The following is an 18,499-nucleotide window of genomic DNA, read 5'->3' on the forward strand; positions in this document are numbered from 1 at the left end:
TGAGGATAAGGACAGAAAGAAGAAGGGTGTTAAAAAACAAAATTCAACTAAGTAAATGTGAAGATCTTATTGGCTTTATTCAGTGACTCATAAATTAGGCAGCATTACATCTAGCAATTAGAAAGAAGGAGCTGTACAAAATGGAAGACTTTTATAGGCAGAAACTAGGTGGGATAAGGAAGTTATTCGTAAAAGAAAGGATTGTTTCAGACAAGGTCACCTTCTTTTGGAGGAAGGGCATGGGGGGGGCGGTCTATCATGCAAATTACCTCACTAGTGCTGATCAGGAAATTCCAGATTGACTGGTTATAGGTCACATTCCTCTAATTAAGTCTTGGTTTGCTGTTAGGGGGGTGGTAAGAGAATTCATTTTGAGCCTGGTTGGTTGGTTGGTTTGTTAGTTTTTAACAAAGCTTATCCCAGGGAAGGTGCTGGTGTTTTCTGCCTGAAGGAATTTCAGTACAGAAAGTCAAAAGTGTGATTTTAGACTCTGGGGCCTGGTTTACTCTATAACAGACTGAAATGACATTTACTCTACCCTGGAAAGCTTTGGGTCAGGTTGTATGATTTGTGACCTTAAGAAAGGGACTCAGCTCCTCATCTGGGTCGATGTAGTACAAAATACACTTTGTGCACAACGGAAGCTCAGAGACAGTGGAATCTACAGAACTCTTGGGGAGGAACTTCCACCTTCCTTCAGATGTAGACTATAGATTCAGACCCAGCTGATCAGGTTTTTCAGAGCCTGTACAATGCTAGCTGGCCCCTATGCATTAAGCTCGTGTGGCCCCTAGCCACCAGAGCAGGAGAGGACTATACTCTCTTGTTTTGGACATCTATTAATGGACCCTAGAATTTTTCTCCCAGCCATATCACTCTGATTATTCATCTGTGTGTGTGTGTGTATTATTTAATAGTTAAAAGCACTGACTCTAGGATTAGATTGCTTGAATTCAAATCATGGCATAGTCCCTTTACCTCTGCCACTGTTTTCCTGCTTTACTTCTTTAAGCTTCAGTGTTCTTATATTCTCAAACGGGAATAATAAAACTGTCATGGGGCTACCTGTGAGAATTAAATGGGCTTGTGTACATGGCACATATTAGAATCTGTAAAAGCATAAACCATTAACAAATGTTTGCTACAATTTTTTAGTCCTTACTCATCTAAAAACATGTTTTCTTCCACATGTATTAACTCTCATGCTTCTCTCATCACGGGCTTATGTATTTGTTGTTGTTTGGCTCTAAGTGCAGTAATTCACATTCATCTCTCCTTAATTTCTTTTTAGTGAGAGCACGGCACCCTGAATCAGATAACTTTGGTTTCAATGTCAACTCTACCTGTCTCTTACCAGAATTATGAGAATTAGATAAAAACAATTGTGGCAAGAGACTAAATCAGAGGTTCTCAACTGGGGGTGATTTTGCCTCTCAGGTGACATTTGGCCATGTTTGGAAATATATTTTTGGTTGTCACACCTTGAGCCTGTTACTAGCACCTAGTGGGGAGGGGTTTAGTGATGCTGCTAAACATCTGACAATACACAGGACAGCTCCTCACAAAAAAGAATTATCTGACCCAAAATGTTAATAGTGCTGAGGTTGAGAAACCATGCATTAAATTGCAAAGTCACTTGTTATCTATTCTAGCACCAAACAAACCTGTTGAAATAATTTTGAATCCCAACTCGGGCCTCTAATGCCATAGCTTCTCCTCCCTGCTTTAGATTATGACTATATTTCATCAGCACACCATCTATATCGTCATCCAAGTTACTAATAAAAATCAATGGTATAGGATAGGATAAGGATGGAGTCATCAGATTACTGTTGAGGAAGAATGCATGGCAGTTACACGTGAGTACACTGATATGAAATCTGCTGGAGTTCAAGTCCCATCTCCATGATCACTAGCTGTGTGACTGTGGAGATTATTTAACTAATATATGTTTCTACTTCTTCATTTGTAAATCGGAGAGTAGTATTTCCATAGAGTTGCAGTGAGGATTAAATGGTATTAAAGCAGGGAAAGCATTTAGCTTTCTAGTCTGGTGACTAGCCCACAGGAAGTGTTTGTGTTAACCAATCATCAACACTAATGGAGTGAGTCTTCTTTAGGTGTACTTGCATAAGAAATTATATGTTCCCTGTCTGTACCCCAATACAAACCACATTTCACCATTTTGTCCACATAGTATTATAATACAACTTGTCATATACTTTGTGGAAATCCTCACATTACATGCATTTTATTTAAAAAATTAACTCTATTTTTTTTTTTTCTGAAACCACTGCATACTTCAGAAACAGACAGTATCAGCCCTATATGTTTATTCATATGTGTGGGCCAGGGCCAGGTCTTCCCAAGATGGGCCACTTTGGCATGAACATTATTTTGAGGTAAAAGCAATCCAAGCCCAGCAGATTCAGAAAAAGCTCTTTACCTCCCCCTCAACTGCCTGCTAGAACCAGGAAGAGAGCTATTGACAGATTCCTCTTTACCTGAGAAACTTATTGACATAATAAGGCAATCTTTGTTTTCCAAACTTCTCCTCTCACCTTCCCTATAATGGTCTTTCTCCTGTTTGTATCCTCAGACCTCTATACCTCTCCTAGCTCATATAAGCATCATGTTGCCTGACTGCCCTTGGAATTTCCATGTCTGTGTAGAGTAGGGAACCTATTAAATCTATTAAATTTTTATGCTACTAAATTTGATTTTCTCTTGTTAATCTGTCTCATGTCATTTGATTCTTAGTCCAGCCAGAAGGACCTTGAAGGGCAGAGGAAATTCTTCCTCCCAGACAGCAGAGAGATGAGGAAGACTCAGTATGCCCCCTGTATGGCACTGCACGGATTTTGGATTTTATTTTGAATGAGATAGGAAGTCATTGGAGGGTTTAAACAAGGCTCCATTGTGGCGGGGAGAAAGTTAACAGGGATATAGGAGAAACAAGAATGACCATACATTGGTAGTTGTTGAAGCTGAATGATGAGTAGGTACAGGGTTTTGTTATGCTCTTCTCCCTTCTTTTGTATTTGTTTAAAACTTTCCATAATAAAAATTAAAGAAATGGAAAAGAACCCTTTAGCTGCTGTGTTAAAAGTAGATGGAAGAGGGCACATGCAGAAGCAAAGAGGATGAGCTGGAAGGCTCCTGCACTTCTCTGGGGAGATTTGATGGTGGCTTGGGATGGTTACGGTGAAGGTGTTGAAAAGTGGGTGAGTTCTGGATATATTCTTAAGGGAAAGTAGAAAGAATTGGTTAATGGATGTGGATGTGGAGTGGGAGAGAAACAAGAATTAAGGATGACTAAGCAACTAGAGAAACAGAGTTTTTATTAACTGAGATGGAAAAGAGTGAGGGATGCAGAGGAAGAGCAGAAGTTCAGTTGTAGCCTTGTACAGTTTTAGATGCATATTAAAGTAAGTGTAGGTGGCACGTAAATGGTTGGATATAAGAATCTGATGTTTGGGGGCAGGTAAGGGTCAGACGTATGTATTTGGAGCTAGCAGTGTGTAGACAGCATTGACGGCCATGAGAGACTGCATGAGATCACTGACTGTAATTCCATAATATTCTGTGATTCTTTTGAAAAACAGCCCTGGGGCACCTGGGTGGCTCAGTTGGTTGAGCATCTGACTCTTGGTTTGGCTCAGGTTGTGATCTCAGGGTGGTGGGATCAAGCCCTGCCTTGGGCTCCCGCTCAGTGCAGAATCTGCTTGGGACTCCCTCTCCCTCTTCCTCTGCCCCCCACTTCAAAAAAAAAAAAAGAAAAAAAAGAATAAGGAATGAGAAACAGCCCTTCCTCCTACAAATCTCAGACACACTCAAGTTGGTTCTCTGAATGTAGGAACAATAGACTATCTGAAGAATGACTATACTCAGAGCTCTGAGTGCACACATATTAATCACTTTTATGAGGGCTTCCAAGTATCATTTAATAAATTATATGGTCCTCGGCCACATTAAATGGAGTCCACTTGTTCTGACAGTATGAAAAGAAATAATTTTACATCTTGAAGGGTACAATGAAAGTTAAATTCAGTTATTCTCTTTTTCAATGTCAGTAACCTCAGCGGTTTTATCAAATATCAATTGTTTAGTTTATTAATATACTGGCCAGTCACCCTTTTAATGATCTGCGAATGAAAATGCCCACAATTATTTGAGCCACAAACCAGTTATGAGGGCTAGAAGAGTAAGACTATGCTTTCTCAGTCTGGGCCTGCTAATCAAATGTTCCATGGGGTCTCCTAGGTTTTCCCCCACAGATATTTCTAGTGCTTTCCAAACAGGTTGATCATTATAATCCCCAGAGGTGATTGTTGGGCCCCACCTTTGGAAACTCTGAGTCAATACATCTGGGGTGGAGCACAGGTATTTGTATTTTTAACTAGTGCCCATGTTTGGGAAAGACTGCTAAGCAAACAATCTCAAGAAGGGTTTTATTTCATCTCTCTTTACAAGTGTGCTTCCCACACCCCGTTTACCTGCCCTATTACAAGGCATTTCTTATGTCTTATTCCTTTTTGCAGTCAGCAGCAGGGAACCAGAATCTGAGATCAGCTGGGGCAGGTTATGGAAGTATGGGGTTCAAGTTGTGAGGGTTCTTTTGCCCTGACCCCAAAGTCACTCTTAATCTGTTCACTTTTATTTTTTGAATCTAAGTCTTTTAAGTTAGTAGGCCTGCAATGGGGTTCAGATTGAAATACTCCCCTAAGAGAAAAAAGAAAAACAGAAAAAAGAAGACACTTCCTGTCAAACTGAGATCCTGCCACTAGGGTGCTCAGGGAAACCAGAGAGGATCGTTTTGATATTTCAGGAAGCCTAACTGGAGAATAAACACAATAGGATAATTTTGAGATTTTAACTTCATAGAGGGCCTGGGCCAGGTAGTTTTCTCCCTTTCAAGGTAATAAACCCCCTGAATTCTATCTATGGACTTGGGAGTGTCTGTTGACCTCATGTTGGGAATCTCAGGTCTAAATATACTTTCCACAGTGAAGCCAGAGTGAAAATTTTAAAAATATAAATTGGAGCTTATCACTTTTCTGTTTAAACTCTTCAGTGGCTTCCTCTTGACTTAAAGACCAGCCTCTGTTGATACTCTCTTCCCCAAAAGCCCTCTGTGATGTGTCCCAGGCTCATCCCTCCAACCTCATAACTCCCTCCCTCCATCCCACCATGCTATAGACCCACACTGGCTTTCTGTATTGATCATAGAGCCTTTTCCCCTACTCTTCTCTGTACTTGCAATATTTTCCCTCGGTCTTCTGGGCTGACTTTATCCTCACAGTCTAGTGTCAGACATAATATTGCCATCTAATTTTCTGTATAACATTTATTACCAGCGAGTATTTTTCTGTTTGTTCATTTGTTTACTGGTTTATTATAGGTCTTCTCTTACTACAATGTAGCCCATGGGAATAGGGATCTTAGATTTATTTAGCAGTGAAACGGCTACATTTAGAATAGTGCTTGGCTCAAGGTGCCACTCAATACATTTTTGCTGAATCAATAAATGAATAAGCAAGAGAGAAATTGGCAAGGCTGATAAGGACTAAATTGATGAAGGTGGTTATCTCAGGGATGGGGGAGGAGGAAAAGGCTTGCATATTTTGCTTTATACTCTTTCTCACCATAAAAGGAGAAAAGTGACTAGGGGTGGTTTTAAGTTTCCTCTTTATGTTTTTATGTATTTTCCAAATTTTCTAAAATAAACATGTTTTACTTAGAAATCAGAAAAGTGAAATAAAATGTAAAGAGTGATTATAGTTCCTTATCAAGTTTTGCATTTTCAGAGAACTCTGGCCTTCACATTCTTGCATAAACACCATTGCTTTTATTTTCTACCAAGGACCTAATCATCTATTTTGGTGTAAAGCCATATATTAGAATATCTCCTGAATAGTTATCAGTCTGAGTTTTCTTGGACATCACTAAGGAAAAACATAAGATTTAGATGGTCTCCATGGTAACTAACTCAGAGCCAAGACTGATCCTTGAGGCTAACAACAATGGTTATTTCAGCACAGGACCGTTTTTTGGCTTTACCCCAGTTAGGGAAGCACTCTGTGTGTTTACTTATCTGAGTACCAGTTTCAGGAACCTCCTTTAGCCAAAGACTGCCTTGCAAATGTGATCTGGATCCAAACTGCAGAAGAGCCTTTTGCATTGAAGCTGCTTCCTGTCTGTAAGATCTTGTCTTCGATAGTAAGTCTCCTCCTATCTGAATCTTACTCATCTTTGCTCCTCCAGAAAGAAGTTAACTCTTAATGAAGTGAAACCTGCCTCCTATATACCCCTCGTGAGCTCTGTTTCATTCTGCTGTTCAAGTTGGATCTTTACATGATTATTCTGCTCCTGAGCTGTTGATGGCAAAGACCAATGCAGACAGAGAAACATTAATAAATGTGATGGTTAATTTTCTGTGTCAACTTGACTGGGCCTCAGGGTACCCGGATATTTGGTTAAATATTCTTTAGGATGTTTCTGTGAGGGTGTTTTTGGATGAGCTTAACGTTGAATTGGTAGATTGAGTAAAGCAGATTACTTTCCCTAATGTGGTTGGACCTCATCCAATCTGTTGAAGGCCTGAATAGAACAAAAAGGCTGAGTAAGAACTCCTCTTGCCTGACTGCTTTCAAGCTGGGACATCAGTTTTTTTTTTTTTCCTGCCTTTGGACTTAATCTGAAACATTGGGTCTTCCTGGGTTTTAAGCCTGCTGACATTTGGGCTAGAACTACACCATTAGCTACCCTGGTCCTTCCTAGGCTCCTCAACTCAGACTGGAACCACACTATCAGCTTTCCTGTGTCTCCAGCTATATATATATATCTCCTGACTAATACAATGAACACAATTCTATTACGTGTCAGGCCCTGGGCTAGGAGTTAAATTCCCCAGCTGTCTAGCTTAAAAGAGATGATAGACTAACTTCAATGTGGTAAGTGCTCTTAGTTGAATTGCATACCTACAAGAAGCTATGGGAGCACAGAAGGAGTACCTAATTGCATAAGGAATTGAGAGGGCTTCACTTACGAGTTGACGTGAACAATATTGTGGAAAATGACACCATATTGAGAAGATTGAAGAAATTGAACTCCTGATACATCCACCAACATGGATGAATTTCAGTCATAATTTTGAGTGGATTAAAAAATCAGACACAAAGAGGACATATGAAGATTCTATGGGCATCCTTAAAACACTAGGCTTTGATGCTGAACTTGGGAGGACAGAATCCAAAATGTCATCATTTAGTGTGGTTTGGTGGTGATTACATGTAACACCTGAAGAATGTCATTTGTCTTCTTGATATGACAAAATTCTTTTTAGCAACAATAATGCAATAAGTAGTAAAACTATTTTCTTGATTTGCTCTTTAGGTTAAAAAACAATGAACAATTTAAAAAGAACACATTTCAGTAATTTAGTAAAATTTAGTAAAATATTTCATTTATGAACTAAAATTCCCCTTCAAAAAAAATTGTACCTCACAGTTTCCACTGTTTCATTGTGTTAAATTTTAAACACATATAAAAGCTCTAAATGGTCACATAGAATTACAGAATTGAAGTAACTTGAGCTCTGTTTGTCTTTATTATGATCATTGCTCTATCGTGTTATTTTGAATCCACTCTTTAAATGTAGGAATATGTGTTTCCACAGAGGTGGAGACAAGAACTATGCATGAAGCAAGCTTGAATGATTCTGAATTAAGAACTTACTCTCTGAAACGAATGCATGTAACTGAGTCTGTGTGTATTTGGTTAATTGTAGAAGTGAAGTTCTTTGGGGACGCGTGGGTGGCTCAGTTAGTTAAGCATCTGCCTTTGGCTCAGGTCATGATCCTGGGGGTCCTGGGATCGAGTCCTGCGATCTAGTACTGTGTCAGGCTCCTTGCTTAGAGGGGACCCTGCTTCTCCCTCTGCCTGCTGCTCCCCCTGCATGTGTGTGCTCTCTCTCTCTGACAAATAAATAAGTAAAACCTTAAAAAGAAAAAAGAAGTTAAGTTCTTTGAATTAACTTTTGTATAGAACAAAATGCTTATTATAGGAAAAGTAATAAAGGTATGCTAATTTGATACTTACATGTAATACTAAAATTCAACAATAGTAGCTACAGTTGTTCAGAATAGCAGTGCTCAAACTTTTTGGTCTCAGGAAAAAAAAAACCCTTTTTGTTCTCAGGATGTTACTGCATTCTTACAAATTATTGAGCTCTTTGCTTTTGTTTATGTGTTGTATCTATTGATATTCGCCTTATTAGAAATTAAAACTGAAAAATAATTTAAATATTTATTTTTAAATTAAATTTCCATCTTAAAAATACATAATCCACTGCTTATTAACATACACAATACAAATTTATAAAAAATAATTAATTTTCCAAAGCCAAACAAAATTTCTTGATAAGAATGACATCATCTTATATTTATGCAGCTGGAGTCTCATACGTGCCTCTGCATCCAATTTGTTGCAATATGTTATTCTAGTTAAAGTATATGAAAAGAATCTGGCCTCACACACTCCAGTGTATTTGGAGAAGAGAGGGTCTCTAATATCCTATTGAAATAATTGTAGATATCAAAGACTTGATGCTACACCAAAACTTGACAAGAAGTAGTTTTTTACAGGTTAGTTATAACCTGTTCTGAAACCACATAAATAAACTTTTCATACTCTGTTACATTAAAATCTGTTGGCCTATCTTACATCCTGAATGCATCTTTTTTTCTCATGCATGACTTTGTAGCATAGAGCATTGGTGATTTGGAAAATATTATTTCCTTGAATCAATGCAACTTTTCTAAATGTTGACACATTTCTTTTTGTAATAGCAAAAACATCATATTAATTTCACCGCTGACCTCATCAGAAGAGTGTATGCTCATGGAAGCTTTTAAGCTCACAGTGGCAGATATAGATTTCCAGCATTCAACTTTGGTTTGAAAACTCAAATTTTAGGTAATGAATATTTAAGTTGTTTTCTTTGATAATGCTAGGCTTACTTAGGTCATTTTTGAGATAATGTCTACTAAATAACCAGGTCTGAATAACTATAGTCTATCAGATATATATGTCAATATATATTTTTTAAGTAGGCTCCACACCCAGCATGGAGCCCAGTGTGGGTCTTGAACTCAGGACTCTGAGATCAGAACTGAGCTGAGACCAAGGGTCAGACGCTTAACCAACTGAGCCAACCAGGCGCCGCATCAGATATTTTTTTTTAACTCAAAATGGTGTTCCATAGAAGTGGCTGGATCAGCTCACAGTTGAAATAATCACTGAAGTGCTCTTCCTTGGGATAGCAGAGTGCTTTAGACTTCATTTCATTACTCAAAAAAGATGGGCGCTCAAGGGTTGAGATTTAATAAATTGTTTATTGTTTCATTAGGGACATTCTTAAGTAACATTAGGTTTTTGTTACTGTTAACTGTGAGTGTCCAGTGGTGAAGAATGCGATGTGTACTAGCACGATTTGTGCTGCTCCCTTGCTGACCAGTAAGCAGGTTTACTCACCATGGTTTCTGGACCATCAGAGCACGTAGTCAACAGAATGAGAAGCCAAATAATGTTTTATGTTATTATGAAAATATTTTTACTCCATAGACTCTCTGAAAGGTTACTTTAGGTCTGTGGATCATATTTCAGGTTTAGAACTGACACCAACAACTGATGTTTTTTCCTAGATGAGTATTTCATTATGACATTGTTTAGAATTTCCAGCCCAAGGTAATAAAGTACATACCAACTTTTAGTCAGTTTTATTATTGCTTTTACATTCTTCACAGACAATACAATGTTTTATTGTCTGCACGTAGGGCATAATTTCCTACTGCCCTGCCCTTAGTACACCAATGGATGTTTTATATATATATATATATATACATATATATGTATACATATGTACATTTTTTTTAGAATTGAGTTCTTTATTAATATTTTTATTACAAACACTTTCTCCCAGCCAGTGGTTTGTTTTAAGGGTGTCTTTTGATGAACAGAAATCCTTTTTTATTTTTTAATAAACTTTGATTTTAGAATAGATTTATTTATTTATTTTTAAAGATTTTTATTTATTTATTTGAGAAAGAGAGGGAGAGCGAGAGAGAGAGGGAGAGAAGGAACAGGGGGAGCAGCAGCGGGAGAGGGAGAAGCAGACTCTCTGCAGACCAGGGAGCCTGACTTGGGGCTCGATCCCAGGACCCTGAGATCATGATCTGAGCTGAAGACAGACGCTTCACTGACTGAGCCACCCAGGTGCCCCTAGAATATCTTTAGATTTACAAAAAAGTTGCAAAGCGAGTACAGAGAGTTCCTGTCTATCTATAACCCAGTTTCCCCTAAAATTAATATCTTATATTACCAAGCACATTTGTCACAACTAACAACCCAACATTGACACATTACAATTAAGTAAACTCCAGATTTTCCTTGCATTTCACTCATTTTTCTCATACATAATTAACATATAACACCAATGTCCTTTGTCAGTTTTAGAATTCAGTTCAGGATTCCATGCTGAATTTAGTTATCCTGTCTTCTAGTATCCCCTGTACTGTGACAATTTCTTTGTCTTTCCATGTTTTGGATGACTTTGACGGTTTTGAAGGGTACTATTCAGATATTTTGTAGAATGTCCCTCAATTTGGGATTGTCTGATGTTTTTGTCGTGGTTAGATGGGAGTTACAGGTTTAGTGGGGAAGGCTACAAGGGTAAAGTGTCTTTCTCAAATTTAAAATGTGTATGTTTGGGGCGCCTGGGTGGCTCAGTCGTTGAGCATCTGCCTTCGGCTCAGGTCATGATCCCAGTGTCCTGGGATCGAGCCCCACATTGGGCTCCCTGCTCAGCAGGAAGCCTGCTTCTCTCTCTCCCACTCCCCCTGCTTGTGTTCCCTCTCTCGCTGTCTCTCTCTGTCAAATAAATAAAATCTTTAAAAAAATAAATAAATAAAATGTGTATGTTTGCTATTAATGAAGGTATACCGGTTTTCATCAGGTTTAGTTTTTTAACCCCCTTGTACATATTTTCACTCTTCTTTTTTTAAAGTTTGTTTAAAAATTGAGGTATAATTGACACATAACATTATATTAATTCCAGATGTACAGCATAATGATTTGTTATTTGTATATATTATGAAATGACCACCACAATAAGTCTAGGTACATAGTTGTAATTTTTTTCTTGTGATGAGAACTTCTAAGATTTACTCTCTTAGCAACTTTCAAATATGCAATTTAGTAGTATTAAGTATAGTCACCATGCTGTACATTACAGTCCTATGAGTTATTTATTTTATAATTGGAAGTTTGTACCTTCTGACCTCTTCACCCATTTCACCCTTCCCCAGCAACCCCCCTCTGGCAACCTTCAGGCTGTTCTCTGAATTCATGAGCTTGTCTTTTTTTTTTTTTTAATTTACTTTTTATTTTTTTATTTTATTTTTTAAAGATTTTATTTATTTATTTGACAGAGAGAGAGACAGCGAGAGAAGGAACACCAGCAGGGGGAGTGGGAGAGGCAGAAGCAGGCTTCCCGCTGAGCAGGGAGCCTGATGTGGGGCTCCATCCCAGGACCCCGGGATCATGACCTGAGCCGAAGGCAGACACTTAACGACTGAGCCACCCAGGCGCCCCTTTAATTTACTTTTTAAAATTTAGATTCCACATTTAATGAGATCATATGTTATTTGTCTTTCTCTGTCTCTGTTTCACTTAGCAGAATGCCCTCAAGTTCCATCCATGTTGTCACAGATGGTAAGATTTCATTCTTTTTTGTGGCTGAATAATATTCACTTGAATATATAACCATAATTTCTTTATCCATTTATCCATTGATGGACACCTACACTGTTTCCATATCTTGGCTATTGTAAATAATGCTACAATGAACATGGGGGTGAGATATCTTTTTGAGTTAGTGTTTTTGTTTGCTTCAGATAAATCCCCAGAAGTGGGATTGCTGGATCATATGGTAGGTCAATTTTTAATTTTTTGAGGAAATTTCATACTGTTTTCCATAGTGGCTTCACACCACCAACAGTGCACAAGGGCTCCCTTTTCTCTCTATCCTCACCAACACTTGTTATTTCTTATCTTTTGGATTCAGAAATACTTAATTTTTTGACATGAAGTCTAATTAAAAATCTTTATAATATGTGCTTTTTAAAAAGATTTTATTTATTTATTTGACAGAGAGAGAGAGCACAAGCAGGTGGAGGGGCAGAGGGACAAGCAGAGGGACAAGCAGACTCACCAATGAATAGGGAGCCTGATGCAGGGCTCAATCCCAGGACCCTGAGGTCATGACCTGAGCCAAAAATCAAGAGCCGGCTGCTCAACTGGTCACCCAGGTGCCCCTGTATTTTTACAACCTATCACAACAGAGTTGAGAGAAAGATAGAGATTTCCCATATACTTCCTGCCCCTACACATACGTAACTTCCCCCAATAACAACATCACTCATCAGAGTGGTGCATTTGTTACCAAGAATGAACTTACATTGACACATAATCAATCACCCAAAGTCCATGGTTTAACTTAGGGTTCACTTTTGGTGTGCTACATAGTATGGGTTTGGATAAATGTGTAATGACATATCTCCATCATTACAATATCATCCAGAGTATTTTCATTGGCCTAAAAATCTACTTGGGTTTTTTTAATTGCTGAATGTTATTACACTGTATAGATATATACCACATTTTGTTTATCCATTCACCAGTTGATGGACATTTGGGTTGTTTCCACTTTTGGGCTATTATGAATAATGCTGCTAGGAACAAATTTAAGTACAAGTCTCTGTACAGACATTCATTTCTCTTGTGTTGATACCTAGGAATGGAATGGCTGAGTCACACGGAAACTCTGTGTTTAACATTTTGAAAGATTTTTTCAGAAGTGGTTTGTACCACTTTTTTTATATCTTATTTTGCCATATATAGAGGATGGCAATATATGAGGGTTCCAGTTTTTCAACATGTTTGCCCACACTTATTTTCTGTTTTTCCCCCCAAATTATAGCCATCTTAGTGTTTGTGAAGTATTATCTCATTGTGATTTTGATTTGCATTTCCCTGATGACTAATGATGTTGAGCATCTTTTTCAGTTTATTAACTAATTTGCATGTCTTCTTTGGAGAAATGTTTATTGAAATCTGTTGCCTATTTTCTTTTTTTAATTTTCCAAAGTATATTTATTAGATCCCTTTTGGTTGCCTGTGACAGAAACCACCTCTACCTATCTTAGATGAAGGAACAGCATGTACTTTGAGGATAGTGTTGGGGAGAGATATTCATGGTATGCAAGGGCAGCAATGCAATGAAACACAGGAAAGACTGAACACAGACCCTGGGGACTGTAGGATACTCAGGCAATCCTCTACCCATTGTTTATCTCTCCTTCTCAGTTGCTTCATTCCCATCTCTCAGAGGGTCTCTCTTTCCATTCTCAGGCCACATGGCAGGACACAGTTATTGAGAATTATTCTTAGGTTCCCCTCTCTTCATTTTAAAAGACCAATCAGATATCTCTTAGTCATATTCTAATTTCCTAGGGAAGAGATTTTAATTTTCCCAGTTTGGTTTATTTAGCCACCCTTAGAGGAAACAAGCTGTGGCCAAGAGGGTGGTAGCCCAGATAATAACCATGTAGATCCAGGGCAGATGTTGGTAATTATGGCCCCTGGCACCTGATTTTTTTTTTGTGTGCACACATTGAGCAGAGAAGGATTTTTGTATTTTTTAAAAAGTTGGGGGTAGGGTAGGGTACTAGCAAAGAAGAATATGTAACAGAGATGTATGTGGTCAGAAAAGTATAAATACTGGGGCTCTGGGTGTCTCAGTCGGTTAAGCATCCAACTCTTGATTTTGGCTCCTCATGACCTCAGGGTTGTGAGATTGAGCCCTGCATTGGGCTCTACACTAGGCATGGAGCCTGCTTAAGATTCTCTCTCTCTCTCTCTCCCTACCTCTCTCTTCCTCTTTAAAAAAAGTATAGGGTGCCTGGGTGGCTCAGTTGGTTGAGCGACTGCCTTCGGCTCAGGTCATGATCCTGGAGTCCCAGGATCGAGTCCCGCATCGGGCTCCCTGCTCGGCGGGGAGTCTGCTTCTCCCTCTGCCCCTCCCCCCTCTCATGTGCTCTCTCTCATTCTCTCTCTCTCAAATAAATAAATAAAATCTTTTAAAAAAAAGTATAAATATTTATTATCTGACCCATTGCAGAAAAAATTTGCTGATCCCAATGTAGGGGGAGGGGAATAGCTTCTCCAAAAGAAGGGTGAGATATACTGATCTGCCAACCTAAAAGAAATCTGTAGGCCATTCATTCCACAGGATATTAACAAATGATCCCATGTTCAATCTACTTGGGGAACAAGATAGCAAAATTTTAAAAGGACTTTTGTATTGCAAGACTTCTCATAGAATTTGATATGTTAGAAAACATTGTGAATTTTCAATAATCCTTTTTTTTTTTTTAAAGTAAGCTCCACACAGGGGAGTCCAATGTGGGGCTTGAACTCAGAAACCTCAGTTCAAGACCTGAGCTGAGATCAAGAGTTAGAGGCTTATTGAACCATCTAGGTACCCCTTCAATAATCTTTAAAATGAAGATACAATGTTTTTCCCCATATTTATTTGACCATAGAACTTAATTTCCCCTTACCTCCAAGGTAATAGTATTTCATGGAACACACTTGAGTAAACTTTCATACATGAGCTCTCACATGTACTAATGTGGGCTTTATTTCTAGTCTCCCTTCAAGCTGAGTTCAACAATGACTTTGTACCAGGCCTGGGGTGCTATGTGTAGTGCAGGCCCACAATGAACAAAACACATTCTCTGTCTTCAGGGAATTTTTAGTCTAGTGGAGGAGACTGATAAAAAGATAACCTATTATAAGGGTATGAAGAGTGCTATAAAGGATAACAGATATTCTAGAAACACAGAGAAGAGACACCACCTCAGTCTCATGGGGTGAGGGTGGGAACATCAAGAAAGGCTTTCATGAAGACATGGTGACTGAGCCGAACCTTAAAGATCAACCAGTAGAAGTTTACCAGGTGAAAAGGGAGAACAAAAGGTGAACTTTTGCACAGAGGCAGTGGTGTTAGATAGAATTGGATCATTTTAAGAGTAACCGAGTAGGACTCAGTCACTGATTAGGTACAGAATATGAGAGAAGGGCAGGCAGAGAAGATAACACTCAAGGTTATGAGCTGAACAGTTGGGTGGGGGCCAATAATGAATTCAGTTTTGGATCTTTGGGGTTTGTTGTCCTGTAAGCCATCTTAACGGAGACGCCCTGCAAAGCTGGACGTATGAGGCTAGAGCTCAAAAGAAAGATCTGGACTGCAGATACAGATGAAGAAGTCATTACCATACAGATGATAGTTAAAACTGTTTGCCTATTTTAAAATTAGGTTATTTGTGTTAATACTGAGTTATAAGATTTCTTTACATATTCTGGATACAAGTTCCTTATCAGATATAGTTCTGCAAATATTTTCTCCCAGGCTGTGGGTTCTCTTTCACTTTCTTGATGGTTTTGTTTGAGTCCAAAACCATATTTCTATAGTTTTCTATGAGTCTGGCTAATGCTGTTTTTAATTATCTACTGCCTAATTCCATGTAACTTTAAAACTTAAGGAGGTTTAGTTCCTTTACTGGCAAAATGCTGGTTGTACATACCCTTGTTGAGGGCTCCTCTTTTTGCTCCTCTGCTCTGTTTTGTGGACAGAACTTATGGGAAGTAATTTTATATTGGGAAGAGTTTGATAGTCCATCTTAGCTTTTTGTTGGGACAGGAACAACTTTAAGGTCATAGCTGTTTATATGCAGATCATGTCCAGATTCACACATCCAGTATTTACTGTTCATCAAAATCAGCTAGGGATTCTAAAAAGTCCTAATGCTAAGGCTGCAACCAAGACCAATTTAATCAGAATCTCTGGGGGAAGGGTAGGGGGATCCAGCCATCAGTGGCTTTGAAAGCTATCCAGATAATTCCTATATTTATCTGAAGCTGAGAACTACTGTGGTAGAGTCCCCTGCTAGATATCATTTCATTCATTTGTTAATTCAACAAATACTCATTGAAGGTTGGCTGTGTTCTAGACACACTGTCAGGTGCTAGGTGTTTAATGGTCAATAAGACAAAAATAGTCTCTGCTTAAAATCTAGCGGGGAAAGACAGATGCTAAACAAAAGATATGAATAATCATTTAACTGCAGCTGTGAGCTAAGTGTTTAGTAGATATCTCCATTCAGATTTCCCCTAGTTCATTGTGTCAAAAACTGAACTCTTAATCACTCTTGTCCAAATCATTTCATCCTCATATAGTTTCTAATCTGGTAATGTCCACTTCAGTCATCCAAGCCTTGATATTTACCTCTCTTCTTTATGTTTCTCATTCAATCAGTGTCTCATTTCTGCCTCCATCATGTCATGTAACTGATCCTTCCTCTCAGTCCCCCTTGCTGTTATCTTAGGGCAGGTCCTCACATCTCATGCCTAGATTCCTGCAGTTACCTACACCTGGTTTCTATCCCTAATTCTAGATTGGTTCCCTTCCAATCCAATCTCCATAATATCATTGGAATGATTATCCTAGACTGCAAGTATTTAATGGATCCTCAAATCTTATAAGATAAAATCCAAGCTTTTTTTTTTAAAAGATTTTATTTGTTTATTTGACAGAGAGAGAGCACAAGCAAGGGGAGTTGCAGGCAGAGGGAGAAGCAGGCTCTCTGCAGAGCAGGGAGCCTGATATGGGGCTCGATCCCAGGACTCTGGGATCATGACCTGAGCCGAAGGCAGACACTTAACCGACTGAGCCACCCAGGCGCCCCCAAATCCAAGCTCTTTACATGTCCCTCCAGGATCTGCCAATTTTTGTAACCTTACCTTTAATACGAAAACCACTCTCTTCTTATGCCAATTGTTTTGGTTATGTTGTTTGGTTATGTATTGCTATGTAACAAAACATCTCAAAACTTAGTGGCATAAAACAACAACTGCTTATGATCTAGGAATCCCAGAATATAATTTCTACAGCATTTTATTGATCAGGCAAGTCACTAAGGTCAGTCCACGGTAGAGGAATTAGATCCCACCTCTCACTAGGAGGAGTGGCAAAGAATTTGTGGATGTCGCTAACCTGCCATACCAAGGGTACCACATCTAGTGAATCATTGGTCTATTTTTTTTTCTTTTTTCTCTTTTTTTTTAAGATCTATTTTTTTTCTTCTCTCTCTCTCTCTCTCTCTTTTTTTAAGGTCTATTTTTTCTAATACCATTCCATTTGCATCTTCCCCAGTTTCTCAGCTTGGCAGATTTATGCTCTTCCAGACTTAACTTCAGTGTCACAAAGCCTTTCTTGAGTGACAAGGCAACTGCATGATGTTTTTTCAATGACTTAGCATTTACTGAGTACAAGGCAACATGCCCCCCAAAAGAAACCAAGCCCTGGCCTCTGGGCTAGGAACCATCGAGGTGGAGTTGATCCTTCTCCCTTTTCTGCCACGACTGTATATTGTATTTATGCCTATATCACATTTGTCTTGTGGTTATAAATATGATTGCTGTGCTACTAAAGTGACCTCCTCAAATTCTCTGATTTCATCTAAATTCTCTCAGTTGGCAGGTAACTGAAATCATTGTACAAAAAAAAAGAAAAAAGAAGCGTGGGAGGAGGGCAATATATATTATCTCAGGATTATGAAATTGATTTGTTAAAAGGGAGGGATGGTGCTGGTATCTGGCATGACTGGATCCAGGCAGAAAATAATACCAAGTGGTCTTACTCTTACTCCCCTTACTCTCTCCCTCTCCTCCTTCCTCTCCTTCCTCTTCTCGTTTCTTCTCTTCCATTACCCCTCACTCTGCTTCAGGCTGTGTAGTGGCTTCCTTCACTCCTACTGCAGACACGGTTCCTTCACACGATGGATTGTTTGGCTATGTTGGTACTAGGTTTTCAGGATGGTGTCCCCACAGGCAAATGGCAGTCTTTGCTATTAGTCCCAGATGAAAATTCCTGAAAGGAGAGTCACTAAGGCTGGGGGAATGGAGCATTGCAGTTGGCCAATGCTGTCATGCTGGGGAAGGGCTGGTCTCTTATCAGAAAGGTGGTGGAGAATTGTCTCAGGTCAAAAACCACTGGCTACATAGCATTCGTCTCTGTTTCCCCACACCTCTGCAGAGTCATTGACACATAGCAGGAGCTTCCTAAATCTTTATTGCAGGAAATGAATGAATGAAGAGGTTGATGAATGAATGAATGAATCCTTGACTTGAAATATTTTCCTCTCTGCACACAAGTCCTGACTCTATGAAACGCTCTCAGACATTTCTCACTGACTACGGAAGTAGTCAGGAATTTTGCTGTTTAACCACTTTATGGCCACTCTGTGCGAACCTGCCTTATAGTTACTGACACATGAAAGAACATGACTAAAATTCCAAATCCCTAGGCTTTATTTGG

Source organism: Neomonachus schauinslandi, chromosome 6, assembly GCF_002201575.2.
Source record: "Neomonachus schauinslandi chromosome 6, ASM220157v2, whole genome shotgun sequence".
Classification (NCBI taxonomy): Eukaryota; Metazoa; Chordata; class Mammalia; order Carnivora; family Phocidae; genus Neomonachus; species Neomonachus schauinslandi.